Here is a 17,443-nt window from a genome sequence, read left to right on the forward strand (position 1 = left end):
TTTCCCGAATATTTTCAATCCATGGTTGGCTGAATCCACAGATATAGAATCCATGGATACAGAGGGCTGACTGTACTCAATAATAATTATATCCAGGTTTATTTTTACTTCATAAGGCTGTCAACTATACTGCCCAATATGTATCATAAAATAGTAACACGAGTATCTGCATTTTATAAAGGACTTTTTTTTGAGACAGAGTCATGCTCTGTCACCCAGGCTGGAGTGCAGTGGCACAATCTCAGCTTACTGCAACCTCCACCTCTGGGGTTCAAGCGGTTCTCATGATTCAGCCTCCCAAGTAGCTGGGATTATAGGCATGTGCCACCATAACTGCCTAATTTTTGTATTTTTATTAGAGACCGGTTTCACCATGTTGGCCAGGCTGGTCTCACACTCCTGGCATCAAGTGATCTGCCTGCCTCGACCTCCCAAAGTGCTGGGATTATAGGCGTCAGCCACCATGCCCAGCCATTACAAAGGACTTTTACAAACTATAAATAACTTAAGGTCAAGTATAGGGTCAAAAACAGACTATATGTTAAAAAGTCATTAATTAGATCAGGCTTTGCTGTCAAATAAGTTGTATAAAAACTATTGCTTTACGGTTTGATTACGTTAATTTCAAAATTGCAAATAAGGGATAATGGATTTGTAATAACTAACACTTGATAGTGCTTACTATATACCGAATACAATGAACCTATGAAATAGGTATTATCTGGCCAGGCGCGGTGGCTCACACCTGTAATCCCAGCACTTTGGGAGGCCGAGGTGAGCAGATCACGAGGTCAGGAGTTCGAGACCAGCCTGACCAACATGGTGAAACCCTGTCTCTACTAAAAATACAAAAATTAGCCGGGCATGGTGGTGCGTGCCTGTAATCCCAGCTACTCAGGAGGCTGAGGCAGGAGAATCGCTTGAACCCAGGAGGCGGAGGTTGCAGTGAGCCAAGATCACACCACTGCCCTCCAGCCTGGGCGACAGAGTGAGACTCCATCCAAAAAAAAAAAAAAGAAAAGAAATAGGTATTATCATTATACCCACTTTATAGCTGGGAAAACAAAGGCAATGGCCATTCACATAATAAGCAGCAAAGTCTGGATTTGAATCCAGGCAGACTGGCTCCATAATCCATGCTCTTAGCTCCTATTCTGTAATGCCTCATAAGTTGGTTAAGTAGCTTTTATTCTTAAATCATTTAAAATGACATAAAGGTGGCCAGGCGTGGTGGCTCACGCCTGTAATCCCAGCACTTTGGGAGGCCGAGGTGGGTGGATCACGAGGTCAAGAGATCGAGACCATCTGGCCAACATGGTGAAACCCCATCTCTACTAAAAATACAAAAAATTAGCCAGGGTGGTGGTGGGCGTCTGCAGTCCCAGCTACTTGGGAGGCTGAGGCACTTGAACCCGAGAGGCAGAGGTTACAGTGAGCTGAGATTGCGCCACTGCACTCCAGCCTGGGCGACAGAGTGAGACTCCGTCTCAAAAGAAAAGAAAGAAAGAAAAAAAAAAGATGTAACGCTATCTCCATTTAGTAAAGAGTAAACACCCACTCACTATTTAACTAACAGTTGACTACAAAATTGTGAGAAGGCCCAAAGAGGTACAGTATAATCACAGCTTTTTAAACTGGCATGTAAGGTAAAAATCACATAGAGTCAAATATACTAATTAACCCATTAGGAAGGTGTGCCATATTGAAGAATGACATATTATTGCTCACTGAAATCTAATCCAGATTTTTCTCCAGTTTTACAACATTACATGAAGTGTTTGTATTTAATTGTTGAATTATACCAATATTCTTTAAACGCTATAATCTCTAAGAAGATATTCCCACTATGAGACAATCATGGGAAACCCAGATTAACTTTTCTATAGCATATATACATTGAGTGATTTGCACAAGAAATTAACCATAGTATACACGCATCATGTGTGTGGGTCTCTGTCTCTCTATCTCTCAGAAGGAAACTTAATAAGTTTTCTATTCTCAGAATGTAATAGCACCTAGTAGATTCTCAATGCCACCCTCATAGGTTATCAGTGAATGTTAATACAGCAAGGACGTTTAAGTTCAAAAGACTTGAGTTTGTGAGTCCCTGATTTTTCACTTACTGATCTGCAACATTAATTTGTGATGGCAGACCAATTAATTTTGCCGAGGTTGCTTTAACACAGTGCCATATATGAGTTCTCACCCAAAAACATTTTTAAGTTACTATCTGGCACTTTGAAATTCAAAGTTTCTGTTCATGCTTCTTATTCCATATTCTATACATCTACTTCTATCAACTCATATCCAACCTTCAAGCATCATCTGAAATCCTAAATCTTCCATGAAGCCTTCCTTCATAAATTAAAAACATATTGATCACTAACTACTGACTTCTCACAATACTTATACTTTCAGTTCCCATGTTTTATCATATGACTATACTATTTCTTAACTGCTAACCAGAAAAGAATTTTATATCCCATAGGCAGAGAAACTGATTTTCCAGTGTCCAAAGAAAACATTGCTAGGCATATAGTACATTAAAAGTTTGCTTAATTAAACTGGAGAGGAAGAATAACCTACAATAATAAAAATTTTTTTAAGAAAAGAATTCCCCAAAGAATTAATTGCATTTTTGCATGTGTATTCTTTGGCTGGGTAGCGGGATTGGGTCCAGGGAGGGATATAAGTTTCTATTTTAAAGAATACAACCATTGAATATGGCTTCTTTGGGGGTGGAAAGGAGTTGACTTTTCTTTTTATTTGTTTTGTTTTTGTTTTTGGTCCACTGGGATAATAAAAGTCAGAGAGAATCTTAAGTAATTTCCTATACCTGAAGAAATCCAACTATCTAGATTTTCTGAAATTGCTCTAGACTTGTGGTCAATGTGGAAGAATTTATTACCATTCTCTAACAAATAGAAGAATGGATAATGACTCTCTTTAGGGTTGGGAAACAAGTTCCTATCCAGAGTCTGACCTACTTCAATAAATTCAGCTGACACTGAGTATGAAATTAGTACTTAAGTTTTTAAAACAGCTAAAGTGCCCTTAAAGCAACCCAGAAGGACAACCCAACTGTACCTATGGGAGCTTCACTTGGGAAGGGCAAAAAACGATTCCTTCCACAGTGCTTAATTCTACAAATTCATTTACATAAGATTCAGAATTACATAAAGAAAACACACTAATGTATATTTACTCAGCTTCAATTCTGTCTCATTCTCAGAAAAATGGGCTTAAGCACTACTTAAATGTTCATTTTATTAATTGTTGAACTATTCATAATTATGTTTGAATTTTAAAAACAAGTAGTTTTGTTGTTAACAATACCTACTAACTGCCTTTAAATTAAAATTTTAAACATTTTAGAGAAGAGAATTTGGCTAAAATTTTCCATAATAAAATCTTCCTTTTGGCAGGGTGTGGTGGCTTATGTCTGTAATCACAGCACTTTGGGAGGCCAAGGTGGGCAGATCACCTGAGTTCAGGAGTTCAAGACCAGCCTGACCAACATGGTGAAACCCTGTCTCTACTAAAAATACAAAAATTAATTGGGTGTGGTGGCACATGCCTGTAATCCCAGCTACTTGGGAGGCTGAGGCAGAAGAATCAACTGAACCTGGGAGGCAGAGGTTGCAGTGAGCCGAGATCATGCCATTCATTGCACTCCAGCCTGGGTGACAGAGCAAGACTTGTCTCAAGAAAAAAAAAAAAAAAAAGTCATCCTTTTATATTTTCCATAGCAATGGGTAAGTAGAAAGAAACTAAGCAGTTAAATGGAACACAGTCATACTTTAGTAATGATGTGCTACAAAAACTGATTCTCTATAACTTTCTTATCAAACAGCCAATGCAGCTTTGGGGAAAAAAAAAGTTATTAAAATAAAATAACTTTCCCCGGCTCAAGTGTTGCCATTTGCCTTAAAGACACTGGTAACACTTTGGATCAAGTATAGAGGAACTGTGAATCTCTACAAGAAACGGTAAACAATCAATACTAAAATCAAAATTTTTCTACTCCCCATGGATTGTTTAAAAGCAACAAACAGTATTTATTCAATATTTTCAGGTCTCTGAAAATTAATGTATATAAGCATCTCTAAAAGCGTAAGGGATAGACATTTCAGAAAAAATCAAATTACAATAATATACATAAGCCATTTTCCTAAATAATACATACATTTCCAAAGGAGGAATAATGCATTAATACTAAGCAAGCTAACCTGAGTTTCCACACTTGAGTGTGATGGAGTTCTGAACATGCAATTTCAAAATCTGGCACCTTGGCATATTGAATATTTTAAGCTAAAGGAATCTGAGGAAGGGCAGGTGCAGGAAGAACTGACCATCCCCTGAAGCAGATCATAAAATCCTCATGTGAGAGGTGCCCTCCCTATACCCAGAGAAAAGAAGCACCTTTATCTCCAAAGGTGAAAGGATACCCAGAGGAACCAAAATGAACAGGTTTTGCCAAGTTTCCCGTTTACTACTCTTGACTCATACCCTATTGCCCTATCACATTTTCTACAACTCTCCCCTCTTCATCAAAGTTAGTATAAAAACACTCAGGTTTAACTGTTTCTTCGGGTCTTCATTTCCTTCTGAAGGTTTCAAACTTATATTCAATAAATGCGTTATGTTTTTGTCTTGTTAATCTGTCTTTTGTTACATGGGCACATTAGAGAACCTAGAAGGACAGAAGGAAAATGTATTTTTCCTCTCCTGTAAGTGCTTCTTAATTACAATCTTAAAACAAGATAAACCAAAAGCAAACTAAAATAAGCATATTAAAAAACAAACTATGACAGAGGAGGCAGAGCAGGATGGCCAAATAGAACCCTCCAGCGACTGTCCCCCTGGCAGGAACACCAAATTCAACAGCTATCCCCACAAGAAAGTACCTTCATAAGAACCAAAATCAGCTGAGCAATCACAGTACGTGGTTTTAATATCATATCAAGGAAAGAGGCACTGAAGAGGGTAAGAAAGACAGTATTGAATTGTCAACATCACTTCTCCATTCCCCAGCAGCAGCTGCATGGCATGAAGAGAGAATCTGTGTGTTTGGGGAGGGAGAGTGCAGTGACTATGGGACTCTGCACTGGAACTCAGTCTTGCTTGTCACAGCAGAAAGCAACACAGGGCAGAATTCAGCTGGTACCTATGGAGGGAGCATTTAGGCTAGTCCTAGCCAGAAGGGAATGGTCCATCCCAGCAGTAGGAACCTGAGTTCCAGATAGGCACACCACTGTAGGCTAAAGCACTCTGGGGTCTTAAATAAATTTGAAAGGCAGTTTAGAACACAAGGACTTCCTAGGCAAGTCCTGGTGCTGTGTTGGACTCAGACGCAGTGGAGTGGGGGTGCACATGACCTAGTAAGACACCAGCTAGGGCAGCCAAGGGAGTGCTTGCATCACCCCTCCCTCAACCCCAGGCAGCATGGCTTAAGGATGTCTTCTGCTTAAGGAAAGGAGACTGGAGAGTAAAAGAGGACTTTGTCTTGCAACTTAAATACCAGCTCTGCCACAGCAAAATAAGGTACCAGGCAGAGTCCTGAGGCCCACATTCCAGGCCCTAGCTTCAGGCCACAGTGGAGCACAGCACCAGGCAAACTCCTGGAGTCCCGGATTCCAGGCCTGGCTCCTGATTAAGGTTCCTAACTCCAGGCCTTGGCTCCCAGACAGCATTTCTGACCCAACATAGGCTGTGGACTGGGGAAGCTGCCACCCTAAGGAAAGGGCATAAGCCTGGCTGGATTCAATACCTGCTGATGAAGAACCCTTGGGCCTTGAGTGAACATCGGCAGGAATCAGGCAGTGACTGCCGCAGGCCTTGGGTAAGACCCAGTGCTGTGCTAGCTTCAGGTCTGATGTACCAATGTGATGGCCACATGGGTACTTTTGTCACCCCTCCTCCAGCTCCCATCAGCTCAACATGGAGAGACAGACTCCATTTCTTTGGGGGAAAGTAAGGGAAAAGAACAAGAGTCTTTGTCTGGTAATCCAAAGAATTCTCTCAGATTTGTTACCCAAGACCATCAAAGTGGTACCTCTATGAGCCTGCAAGAGTCACAGTGTAACTGGGCTTGGGTTGCCCCCTAATGCAAATATGGCTGCAGCGACCATGGATGACAACACTCAACTCCCTTTGAATACTTGGAAAGCCTTCCCAAGAAGGATGGGTATAAACAAGCCCAGACTGTGAAGACTACAATAAATACCTAACTTATCAATATCCAGATGAATATCCACAAGCATTAAGACCATCCAGAAAAGCATGACCTCACCAAAGGAACTTAATAAGGCACCAGCAACCAATCTCAGAGTGATAGAGGTATGTGACCTTTCAAACAGAGCATTCAAAATAACTGTTTTGAAGAAACTCAAAAAATTCAAGATATAACAGAGAAGGAATTTAGAATTCTATCCTTAACAGAGATGGAAATAATTTGTTAAAATCAAGCAGAAATTCTGGTGCTAAATAATTCAATTGACATACTGTGGAATGCATCAGAGTCTCTCAACAGCAGAATTGATCAAGCAAAAGAAAGAATTAGTAAGCTCAAAGGCAGGCTATTTGAAAATACACAGTCAGTGGAAACTAAAGAAAAATAAGAATGACAAAAGAAGCATGCCTAGAAGATCTATAAGATAGCCTCAAATGGACAAATCTAAGAGCTTCTGGCCTTAAAGAGGTAATAGAGAGAGAGAGAGAGATCAGGGTAGAAAGTTTATTCAAAGGGATAATAACTGAGAACATTCCAAACCTAGAGAAAGATACCAATATTCAAGTAGAAGAAGGTTATAGAACACCAAGCAGATTTAATGCAAATAAGACTACCTCAAGACTTTTTAACAGTCAAACTCCCAAAGGTTAAGGATAAAGAAAGAATCCTAAAAGCAGCAAGAAGAAAGAAACAGCATACAAAGGAGTTCCAATACATCTGGCAGCAGACTTCTCAGTAGAAAGCCACACAGGCCAGAAGAGAATGGCACAACATATTTAAAGTACTGAAGGAAAAAAAAACTTTTATCCTAGAATAGTATATCCAGCAAAAATACCTGTCAAACATGAAGGAGATATAAAGATTTTCCCAGACAAAAAAGCTGAGGGATTTCATCAACACTAGACCTATCCTACAAGAAATGCTAAAGGGAGTTCTTCAACCAGAAAGAAAAGGGCATTAATAAGCAATAAGAAATCATCTGAAGGTACAAAACTCACTGGTAATAGTAAGTACACAAAGTATTTTAACACTGTCATTAAGGTTTGTAAACTACCCATATCTTGAGTAGAAAGACTAAAAGATGAACCTATCAAAAATAATAACCATAACTTTTCAAGACACAGAATAAAATATAAATAGAAACAATAAAAAGTTAAAAAGCAGGGGAATAAAGTTAAAGTGTAGAGTTTTTGTTAATTTTCTCTTTGCTTATTTGTTAGTTTTTACAATCAGTATTAAGTAATCATTAGCTTAAAATAATGAGTTATAAGATGTTATTTGCCAGCCTGGGGAACATGGCCAAACCCCCATCTCTACAAAAATACAAAAAATTAGCTGGGCATGGTGGCATGTGCCTGTAGTCTCAGCTACTTGGGAGGCTGAGGTGAAAGGATAACCTGAGTCTGGAAGGCGGAGGTTCCAGTGAGCCAAGATCACCTCACTTAGGCCAGGCGCGGTGGCTCATGCCTGTAATCCCAGCACTTTGGGAGGCCAAGGTGGGCAGATTACTTGAGGTCAGAAGTTTGAGACCAGCGTGGCCAACATGGTGAAAACTCGTCTCTACTAAAAATACAAAAAAAATAGCCGGGCATGGTGGCGTGCACCTGTAATCACAGCTACTCCACAGGCTGAGGCAGGAGAATCACTTGAACAGTCTGTTGCCTACAAGAAACATACTTCATTTACAAAGACACACATAGACTGAAAATAAAAGGATGGAAAAAGATATTCCATGCAAATGGAAACCAAAAAGAGCAGGAGTAGCTATACTTACATCAGACAAAACAGATTTCAAGACAAAAGCTATAAAAAGAGACAAAGAAGCTGGGCACGGTGGCTCACACCTCTAATCCCAGTACTTTGGCAGGCCGAGGCAGGCGGATTGCCTGAGGTCAGGAGTTCAAGACCAGCCTGGCCAACACGGCAAAACCTCGTCTTTTCTAAAAATACAAAAATTAGCTGGGCGTGGTGGTGCACACCTGTAGTCCCACTACTTGGGAGGCTGAGGCAGGAGAATCACTTGAACTCTGGAGGCAGGAGGTTGCAGTGAGCCGAGATCACACCACTGCACTCCAGCCTGGGCAACAGAGCAAGACTCTGTCTCAAAAAAAAAAAAAAAAAAAAACAAAAAAAGAGAAAGACAAAGAAGGTCATTATATAATGACAAACGGATCAATTCAGCAAGAGATATAACAATGGTAAATATATACGCATCCAGCACTGGAGCACTTAGATATATAAAACAAATATTATTAGAGCTAAAGAGAGTGTCTCCAATAGGGTAATAGCTAGAGATGTCAATTTCAGCACTGGACAAATCATCCAGACAGAAAATCAACAAAGAAACATCAGACTTAATCTGCAGTGTAAACTAAGTGGACCTATCAGATATTTATACAACATTTCATCCAATGGCTAGAGAATATACACATTCTTCTCCTTGGCACACAGATAGACCATACGATAGACCACAAACAAGTCTTAAAAAATTCAAAACACTGATATCATATCAGGTATCCTTTCTAACCACAATGGAATAAAACTAGAAATCAATAACAAGAGGAATTTTGGAAACAGTACAAACACATGGAAATTAATCAATATGATCCTGAATGACCAGTGTGCCAACGAAGAAATTAAGAAGAAAATTTAAAAATTTCTTCAAACAAATGAAAATGGAAACACAACATACCAAAACCTATGGGATACATGAAAGTAGTACTAAGAGGAAAGTTTATAGCAATAACTGCCTATGTCAAAAAAGTAGAAAAACTTCAAATAAACAACCTAATGATACATCTTAAAGAACTAGAAAAGCTACAGCAAAATAAACAGAAAATTAGTAGAAGAAATAGTAAAGATCAGAGCAGAAATAAACGAAGTTGAAAGATCAACGAAACAAAAAGTTGGTTTTCGAAAAGATAAACAAAATTGAGACACTTTTAGCCAGACTAGGAAAAAAAGAAAGAAGACTTAAATAAATAAAATCAGAGATTAAAGAGGAGACATTACAACCAATACTGCAGAAATTCAAAGGATCACCAGAGACTACTATGAGCAATTATATGCCAAAAAACTGGAAAGCCTAGAAGAAACTGATAAATTCCTAGACACATACAACCTACCAAGCTGAACCAGGAAGAAATCCAAAACCTGAACAGATCAATAACAAGCAATGACATCAAAGCAGTAATTAAAAGTCTCCCAGCAAAGAAAAGCCTAGAACCTGATGGCATCACTGTTGAATTTCACCAAACATTTAAAGAAAAATCCTAATATCAGTCCTATTCAAACTATTCCAAAAAATAGAGAGAATACTTCCAAACTCATTCTACGAGCCCAGTATTCCTAATAACAAAACCAGAGAAAGACATATTAAAAAAAGAAAAAAAAACTACAAGCCAATATCCCTGATGAACATTGATGCAAAAATCCACAACAAAATACTAGCAAACAGTACATTAAAAAGATCATTCATCATTACCCTACAGATAAATCCCACAGATGCAAGAATGGCTCAACATATGCAAATCAATCAATGTGGTACATCAAATCAACACAATGAAGGACAGAAACCATATGACCATTTTGGTTGATGCTGAAAAAGTATCTGATACAATTCCACACCCCTTCCTGACACAAACCCTCAAAAAATTGAGTTTAGAAAAAACATACCTCAACACAATAAAATCCATACATGACAGACCCACAGCTAGTATCATACTGAATGGGGAAAAACTGAAAGCCTTTCCTCTAAGATTTGGAACAAAAGAAGAATGCCCACTTTCACAACTGTTATTCAACATAGTGCTGTTAGTCTTAGCTAGCGCAATCAGACAAGAGAAAGAAATAAAGGTCACCCAAACTGGAAAGGAAGAAGTCAAATTATCCTTGTTTGCAGATGATATAATTTTATATTCGGAAAAACCTTAAAACACCATAAAAAAACTATTAGAACTGTAAAACAAACTCAGTAAAGTCACAGCATAAAAAATCAACATACAAAAATCACTAGTACTTCTGTATGCCAATGGTGAACAATTTGAAAAAGAAATTTGAAAAATCTCATTTACAATAGCCACAAATAAAATTAAATACCTAGGAATTAACTAAAGAATAAAAGATCAGGCCAAGCACAGTGGCTCAAGGCCGGGCGTGGTGGCTCACGCCTGTAATCCCAGCACTTTGGGAGGCTGAGATGGGCAGATCACAAGGTCAGGAGTTCAAGACCAGCCTGGCCAACATGGTGAAACCCCATTTCTACTAAAAAAAAATAAAAATAATACAAAAATTTGTCGGGCATGGTGGCATGCGCCTATAATCCCAGCTACTCAGGAGACTGAGGCAGGAGAATTGCTTTAACCTGGGAGGTAGAGGTTGCCGTGAGCCAAGATCATGCCATTGCACTCCAGCCTGGGTGACAGAGCGAGACTCTGTCTCAAAAAAAAAAAAAAAAAGAAGAAGAAGTAAAAGATCTTAATAAAAAACTATAGAACACTGATGAAAGAAATTCAAAAAAATGGGAAAATATTCCATGTTCATGGATTGGAAGAATCAATATCATTAAATGTCCATTCTACCCAAAGCAATCTACAGATTCAATGCAATCTCCATCAAACTACCAATGACATTCCTCACAGAAATAGAAAAAATAATCCTAAAATTTATATGGAACCACAAAAGACCCCAAATAGTCAAAACTATCCTAAGCAAAAAGAACAAAACTGGAGGAATTACATTACACTGACTTCAATTTTACTACAGAGCTACAGTAACCAAAACAGCATGGTACTGGCATAAAAACAGATACCTAGACCATGGAACAGAATAGAGAACCCAGAAACAAATACACACATCTACAGTGAACTCATTTTTGACAAAGGTGCCAAGAACATACACTGGGGAAAAGAGAGTCTCTTTGGGGGAAAATTGGATATCTATATGCAGAAAATGAAACTAAACCCCTATCTCTCATCACATACAAAAATCAAATCAAAATGGATTAAAGACTTAAATATACGACCTCACACTATGAAACTGCTCCAAGAAAACACTGGGGAAACTCTCTAGGACATTGGTCTGGGCAAAAATTTCTTGAGTAATACTCTACAAGCACAAGCAACCAAAGCAAAAACGGGCAAATGGGATCCATCAAGTTTAAAAGCTTCTGCACAGCAAAGGAAGCAATCAACAAAGACAGAACCCACAGAATGGGAGAAAATATGCGCAAACTACCCATCTGACAAGGGATTAACAACCAGAATATATAAGGAATTCAAGCAACTCAATAGGAAAAAAAATCAAATAACCCAATTAAAAAATGGGCAAAAGATCTGAATACACATTTTTCAAAAGAAGACATACAAATGGCAAACAGGAATATGAAAAAGTGCTCAACATCACTGATGATCAGAGAAATGCAAATCAAAACTACAATGAGACATCATCTCACCCAGGTAAAATGGCTTTTATCCAAACGACAGGCAATAAAAGAAATCCATATACTGAAAAGATAGCTCCACTCTTGTGTTTATTGCAGCACCGTTCACAATAGCCAAGATTCGCAAGCAACCTAAGTGTCCATCAGCAGACGAATGAATAAATAAAATGTATATGCAATGGATTCAGCCATAAAAAAGAATGAGATCCTGTCACTTGCAACAACATAGCTGGAACTGGAGGTCATGATGTTAAGTGAAACAAGCCAGGCACAGAAAGACAAACTTTCAATATTCTCACTCATTAGTGGGAGCTAAAAATTGAAGCAATTGAACTCTTGGAGATGAAGAACAGAATTATGGTTACCAGAGGCTGAGAAGAGTGGGTGGGGTAGGGAAGATTAATGGATTCAAAAATATAATTACACAGAATGAATAAGATCTAGTATTTGATAGCTCAACAGGGTGACTGCAGTCAACAATAATTTATTTTACCATTTTTAAATAACTAAAAGTATAAATGGAATGTTTATAATACAAAGAATAAATGCTTGAGGTAATGAATACCTCATTTACCCTAATGTGATTATTACACATTGTATGCTTGTATCAAAACATTTCATGTTAGCCAGGTGCAGTGGTATGTGCCTATAGTCCTGGCTACCTGTAAGGCTGAGGTAGGAGGATCACTTGAGCCCAGGGGGTCAAGGCTGCAGTGAACCATGATGGCACCACTGTACTCCAGCCTGGGTGACATAGTGAGATACTGTATCTAAAAAATAAAATAATGGCCAGGCACGGTAGCTCATGCCTGTAATCCTAGCACTTTGGGAGGCCAAGGTGGGCAGATCGCCAGGAGTTCAAGACCAGCCTGGACAACATGATGAAACCCCATCTCTACTAAAAAATACAAAAAAAATTAGCTAGGCATGGTGGTGAGCACCTGTAATCCCAGCTACTTGGGAGGCTGAGGCAGGAGAATCACTTGAACCCAGAGACAGAGGCTACAGTGAGCTAAGATTTCACAACTGCACTCCAGCCTGTGCTGGAGCACAGGGCAATGGAGCGAGACTCTATCTCAAAAAAATAAAAATAGGCTGGGCATGGTGGCTCACGCCTGTAATCCCTGCACTTTGGGAGGCCAAGGTGGGTGGATCTCCTGAGGTCAGGAGTTTGAGACCAGCCTGGCCAACATGGTAAAACCCCGACTCTGCTAAAAATACAAAAACTTAGGCCAGGTGCGGTGGCTCACGCCTGTAATCCCAGCACTTTGGGAGGCCGAGACGGGCGGATCATGAGGTCAGGAGCTCGAGACCATCCTGGCTAACATGGTGAAACCCCGTCTCTAATAAAAATACAAAAAAATGAGCTGGGCGTGGTGGCGGGCACCTGTAGTCCCAGCTACTCAGGAGGCTGAGGCAGGAGAATGGCGTGAACCCGGGAGGCAGAGCTTGCAGTGAGCCGAGATCGCGCTACTGCACTCCAGCCTGGGCGACAGAGCCAGACTCCGTCTCAAAAAAAAAAAACAAAAACAAAACAAAAAAAACAAAACTTAGCCAGGCATGGTGGCACGCGCCTATAATCCTAGCTACTCAGGAGGCTGAGGCAGGAGAACTGCTTGAACTCGGGAGGCAGAGTTGCAATGAGCCAAGGCCGTACCACTGCACTCCAGCCTGGGTGACAGAGCGAGGCTCTTGTCTCAAAAAAATAATAAATAATAAATAATCAGCTGGGCGCTGAGGCGGGCAGATCACTTGAAGTCAGGAGTTCGAGACCAGTCTGGTCAACATGGTAAAACCCCATCTATACTAAAAATACAAAAAATTAGCTGGGCGTGGTGGCTCATGCTTGTAGTCCCAGCTACCTGGGAGGCTGAGACAGAAGAATTGCTTGAACCGGGGAGGCAGAGGTTGCAGTAAGTCGAGATGGCACCACTGCACTCCACTTTGGGTGACACAGCAAGACTCCATTTCAAAAAATAATAATAAAATAAAAATTTAAAATAAAAAAAATAAATAAAATTTTTTTTAAAAAATCTCATGTGACCCATGAATATGTACATCTACTATGTACCCATAAAAATTAAAAGCAAAAAACTTTTAAAAAACAACAAAAAAAGAAATTATGAGCTGGGAGCAGTGGTACAAGCTGAGATATTTTACAATACATAAAAATGATGCATTTCTATTGGGAGGCTAGGTGGGAGGACCACTTGAGGCCAGGAGCCCAAGGTTACAGTGCCTGATGATCACATCCTGTAAATAGTCACTCTACTGCAGCTTGGGCAACATAGTGAAAACTCACTTCTTAAAAACAAAACAATACAAATCAGGATACCAAAAATAGTATTTTAATCAACAGAAGGAACAATATCTCAGCAGAATCACAGATGTTATTCATTAATTCTCCCAACCTCCAATGACACATAAGTCCCTCACACATGAATGCTAAAAATGTTATATTCTTTATGATGGAGTTGAGTTCTATAATGGAATCCTCTCCCCTCCCCTCCCCTCCCTTCCTTCTTTTCTCTTCTTTTAAACAGGGTCTTGTTCTGTCACCCAGGCTGGAGTCCAGTGGTGTGATCACGGCTCACTGCGGCCTTGACCTTCTGGGCTCAAGGGATCCCCCCTCAGCCCCCACTATCAGTAGCTGGGACTACAGGCATGCGCCACCATGCCCACCTAATTTTGGGGTTTTGTTTTTGTTTTTGTATTTGTTTTTGTCTTTTGAGACGGTCTTGCTCTGTCGCCCAGGCTGGAGTGCAGTGGTGAGATCTCAGCTCACTGCAAGCTCCGCCTCCTGGGTTCATGCCATTCTCCTGCCTCAGCCTCCCTAGTAGCTGGGACTACAGGCGCCCGCCACCATGCACAGCTAATTTTTTGTATTTTTAGTAGAGACGGGGTTTCACCGTGTTAGCCAGGATGGTCTTGATCTCCTGACCTCGTGATCCGCCTGCCTCGGCCTCCCAAAGTGCTGGGATTACAGGCGTGAGCCACCGCGCCTGGCCAATTTTTGTATTTTTTATAAAGACAAGGTTTCCCTGTATTGCCCAGGCTGGACTCAAACTTTTGGGCTCAAGCGATCCACCTGCCTCGGCCTCTCAAAGTGCTGGGATTACAGGTGTGAGCCACTGGGCCCAGCCACCATTTTTCTTAATGTTTAGCATATTTACTTTCCTTATCTGAAAAATGACAAAAATATATCATAGCCATCTACAAGATGCCTTCAAATAATCTACTAATGTGCAATAACAATATTTTTCTTATATAGTAACCCAAAAGGAATCTGATTCTGTTGATTTTCCTAGGGACAATTTAAGAGCAGCGTTTAAAATAAGTAGCTGGAGTCCTGTTTTCTTTTCCAGATGAGAAAAGTAATTGAGTAAATTCAGTTCATGAAAGAAATGTCAGGTTAAGTAATATATGTAAGTCACAGGAATAGAGAAGTATTGGATGAATTGTCCCCTCCTGAATTCCCATTAAGCATTTGATTATATATACCAGCAATACTGAAATAGTATCATTTAAAAATTTGTAGTATTTTATCCTATACTCTGATTTTAGTTCTTTTCAACTTCACCTTAAAATAAACGAGAAAATAATATATGTGTCACAATTAGGAGACAAAAGGAAAACTGGAAAAAAGATTGCAAACTAAATAATCACCATGAATTAGTACCAAATTCAGAAAAGGGGATGACTTTCCAATGGACCAATTATGGACTAAAAGTAATATTATAAGTTACATATTTTATATAACAACTTCTAACTGGACGTTTCCTCAGCCCTTCTTCCCCCACTTCAGCCACCAAACTATTTCCTTTCTTCCATTCATGAACAAACTTCCTGAAAGTTGCTATGTCCATTTGATAACTACCATTCAGTCCTCAGTTCATTACAGTCTGGCAACCAGGAGGTTCACATGGCCTCCTATAGATCTCTTGTCTATTTTAAATTTTCATCCTTTTTGACATGTCTATAGCTGGACACTGTTGGCCGGTCCTCATTTTGTAAAGTTGTCTGGTTTCTTGGCTTCTAGAAAAACAAACTCTCCAGATGCTAAGCCTACTACACAGTTTCTTCTCAGTCTCCTTTAATCATTCTCTCTTCTCTCTGGAGATGATTAGTGGTTAAATCTGTTTTCTTCTTGCACAAAAGTTGCTTTTGTTGAGGGGCAAAAGCAACTCTTAAACCTGTTGCTTTTGCCCCTCAACCCCTGGCTTCAACCATCATGTCTATTAACCCTCTATAAACACTAGAATAATTTATGGAGCTTTTAAAAATATAGATGGCACTTCAGTTTCCAGCAATATGCCAGACAAAGGGTCCAAAAACATCTCCAGTAAAAATCCTAGTTAACATTGAATAAATAATGTATATAATGTTTTATATATGATGTTTTATATATAATGTATGATTTATATTTGTTTTTATATAATTAATAATATAGTATTACTTTTCCTACTTTTATAAATATATAATTTTAATATATGGCTGAACTAGCAGTAACATGTAAGAATTCCTTAGAGGCCCCAGAAACAACAGCAAAGTGTAGATTCAGAGAGGTAAGCATTTGCCTTGAGGGTATCCAATGATCTCTGGTGGTCAATAGCCTGGCTACCAGGAGCCCTATGCAGTCAGTAAGGAGGCAAAGCCTGGGACCTGAACAGGTAGGAATTCAAGGTCAGAGAACCCTCTACTACAATTTAAAATACAATGCCTTTAGGGAGATAGTGAAGATAGTACTCATCTCGGCCTTGGCTCCTGGTAGTACAGGAAAAACGAAAAAGAGTCCTATGAAAACTCCTAACCATATGCCTGCATTTGCCCTGGTTGGGGCCTGAATTCACACCAAGTACATGACCCAAAGAAACTTTAAGTTGCTAATTTAGTTTGATTTTTGTTAATAGTGCCCCAGGTGCCTACCAGGAAGCAACATAAACCCCATGTGGAAAAATGCACAGGAAACTCAAGCCTCAAAGAATTCCCACAGATAAAAGTTCCAAATTACATAAACTCACAATTTTATTAAAAATCACTAAGCTCATGAAGAAACAAAATACCATGAGCAAGGGTCAGGAGAAACAAAAAACTATGAAATCAGAATGCAGATACGAGACTTTTTAGATAAGGAACATAAAATAAGCATGGTTCAACTGCTTAACAATACAAAAGAAGACCTTGAAAGTATGCTGAAGGAACAAGAGACTATCAGAAATGATCAAGATCTAAAAAGGAACCAAAGAGAACTTCTGGAAATAAAAAATATAATAACTGAAACCTTAACATTCAATGGGGAGTTAAAAAAAAAAAAAAAAACAAATTAAGCACAGCTAAAAAGTAATGAACAGGAAACCAAATTTGATGATTATAAAGGAAGCACTGTGAAGAAACCCCGAGATGGAAAATACAAGAGATTATGAAACACAGAAGACAGAATGAAAAGACCCAACATACATCTAACAAGAGTTGTACAAGAATAAAAATGAGGAAGATACAATATTTGAAGAGATAACTGAGAACTATAAAGTCAATGAGGGGAAGAGATTATTGTCTGTTTTATTCTCTGCAGCATCACCAGCCCTTGGCACATAGTGAATGGCCTATACTATCTGTGGAATTCCTAACCAAAGATCCAACATATATCTAATCAGAGTTCTAAAAGGAAGAAAAATAAGAAGACACAGTAGCTGAAAAGTTTCTAGAACAGACAGAAAATACCATTCCTTAGAGACAGAAATCACAGAAAATACTAGGATGACAAATGTTTT

The 17,443-nt window shown here is 39.2% G+C and overlaps 1 protein-coding gene across 1 annotated transcript in view; it reads right to left on the reverse strand.

The window, feature by feature from the left end:
- Positions 1-17,443, reverse strand: part of ALG6 (ALG6 alpha-1,3-glucosyltransferase) — a 69,750-nt gene that overhangs the window by 41,451 nt on the left and 10,856 nt on the right. The gene's annotated exons all lie outside the window — the stretch shown is intronic.

The sequence above is a fragment of the Pan paniscus genome, chromosome 1 (assembly GCF_029289425.2).
Source record: "Pan paniscus chromosome 1, NHGRI_mPanPan1-v2.0_pri, whole genome shotgun sequence".
Taxonomy (NCBI): Eukaryota; Metazoa; Chordata; class Mammalia; order Primates; family Hominidae; genus Pan; species Pan paniscus.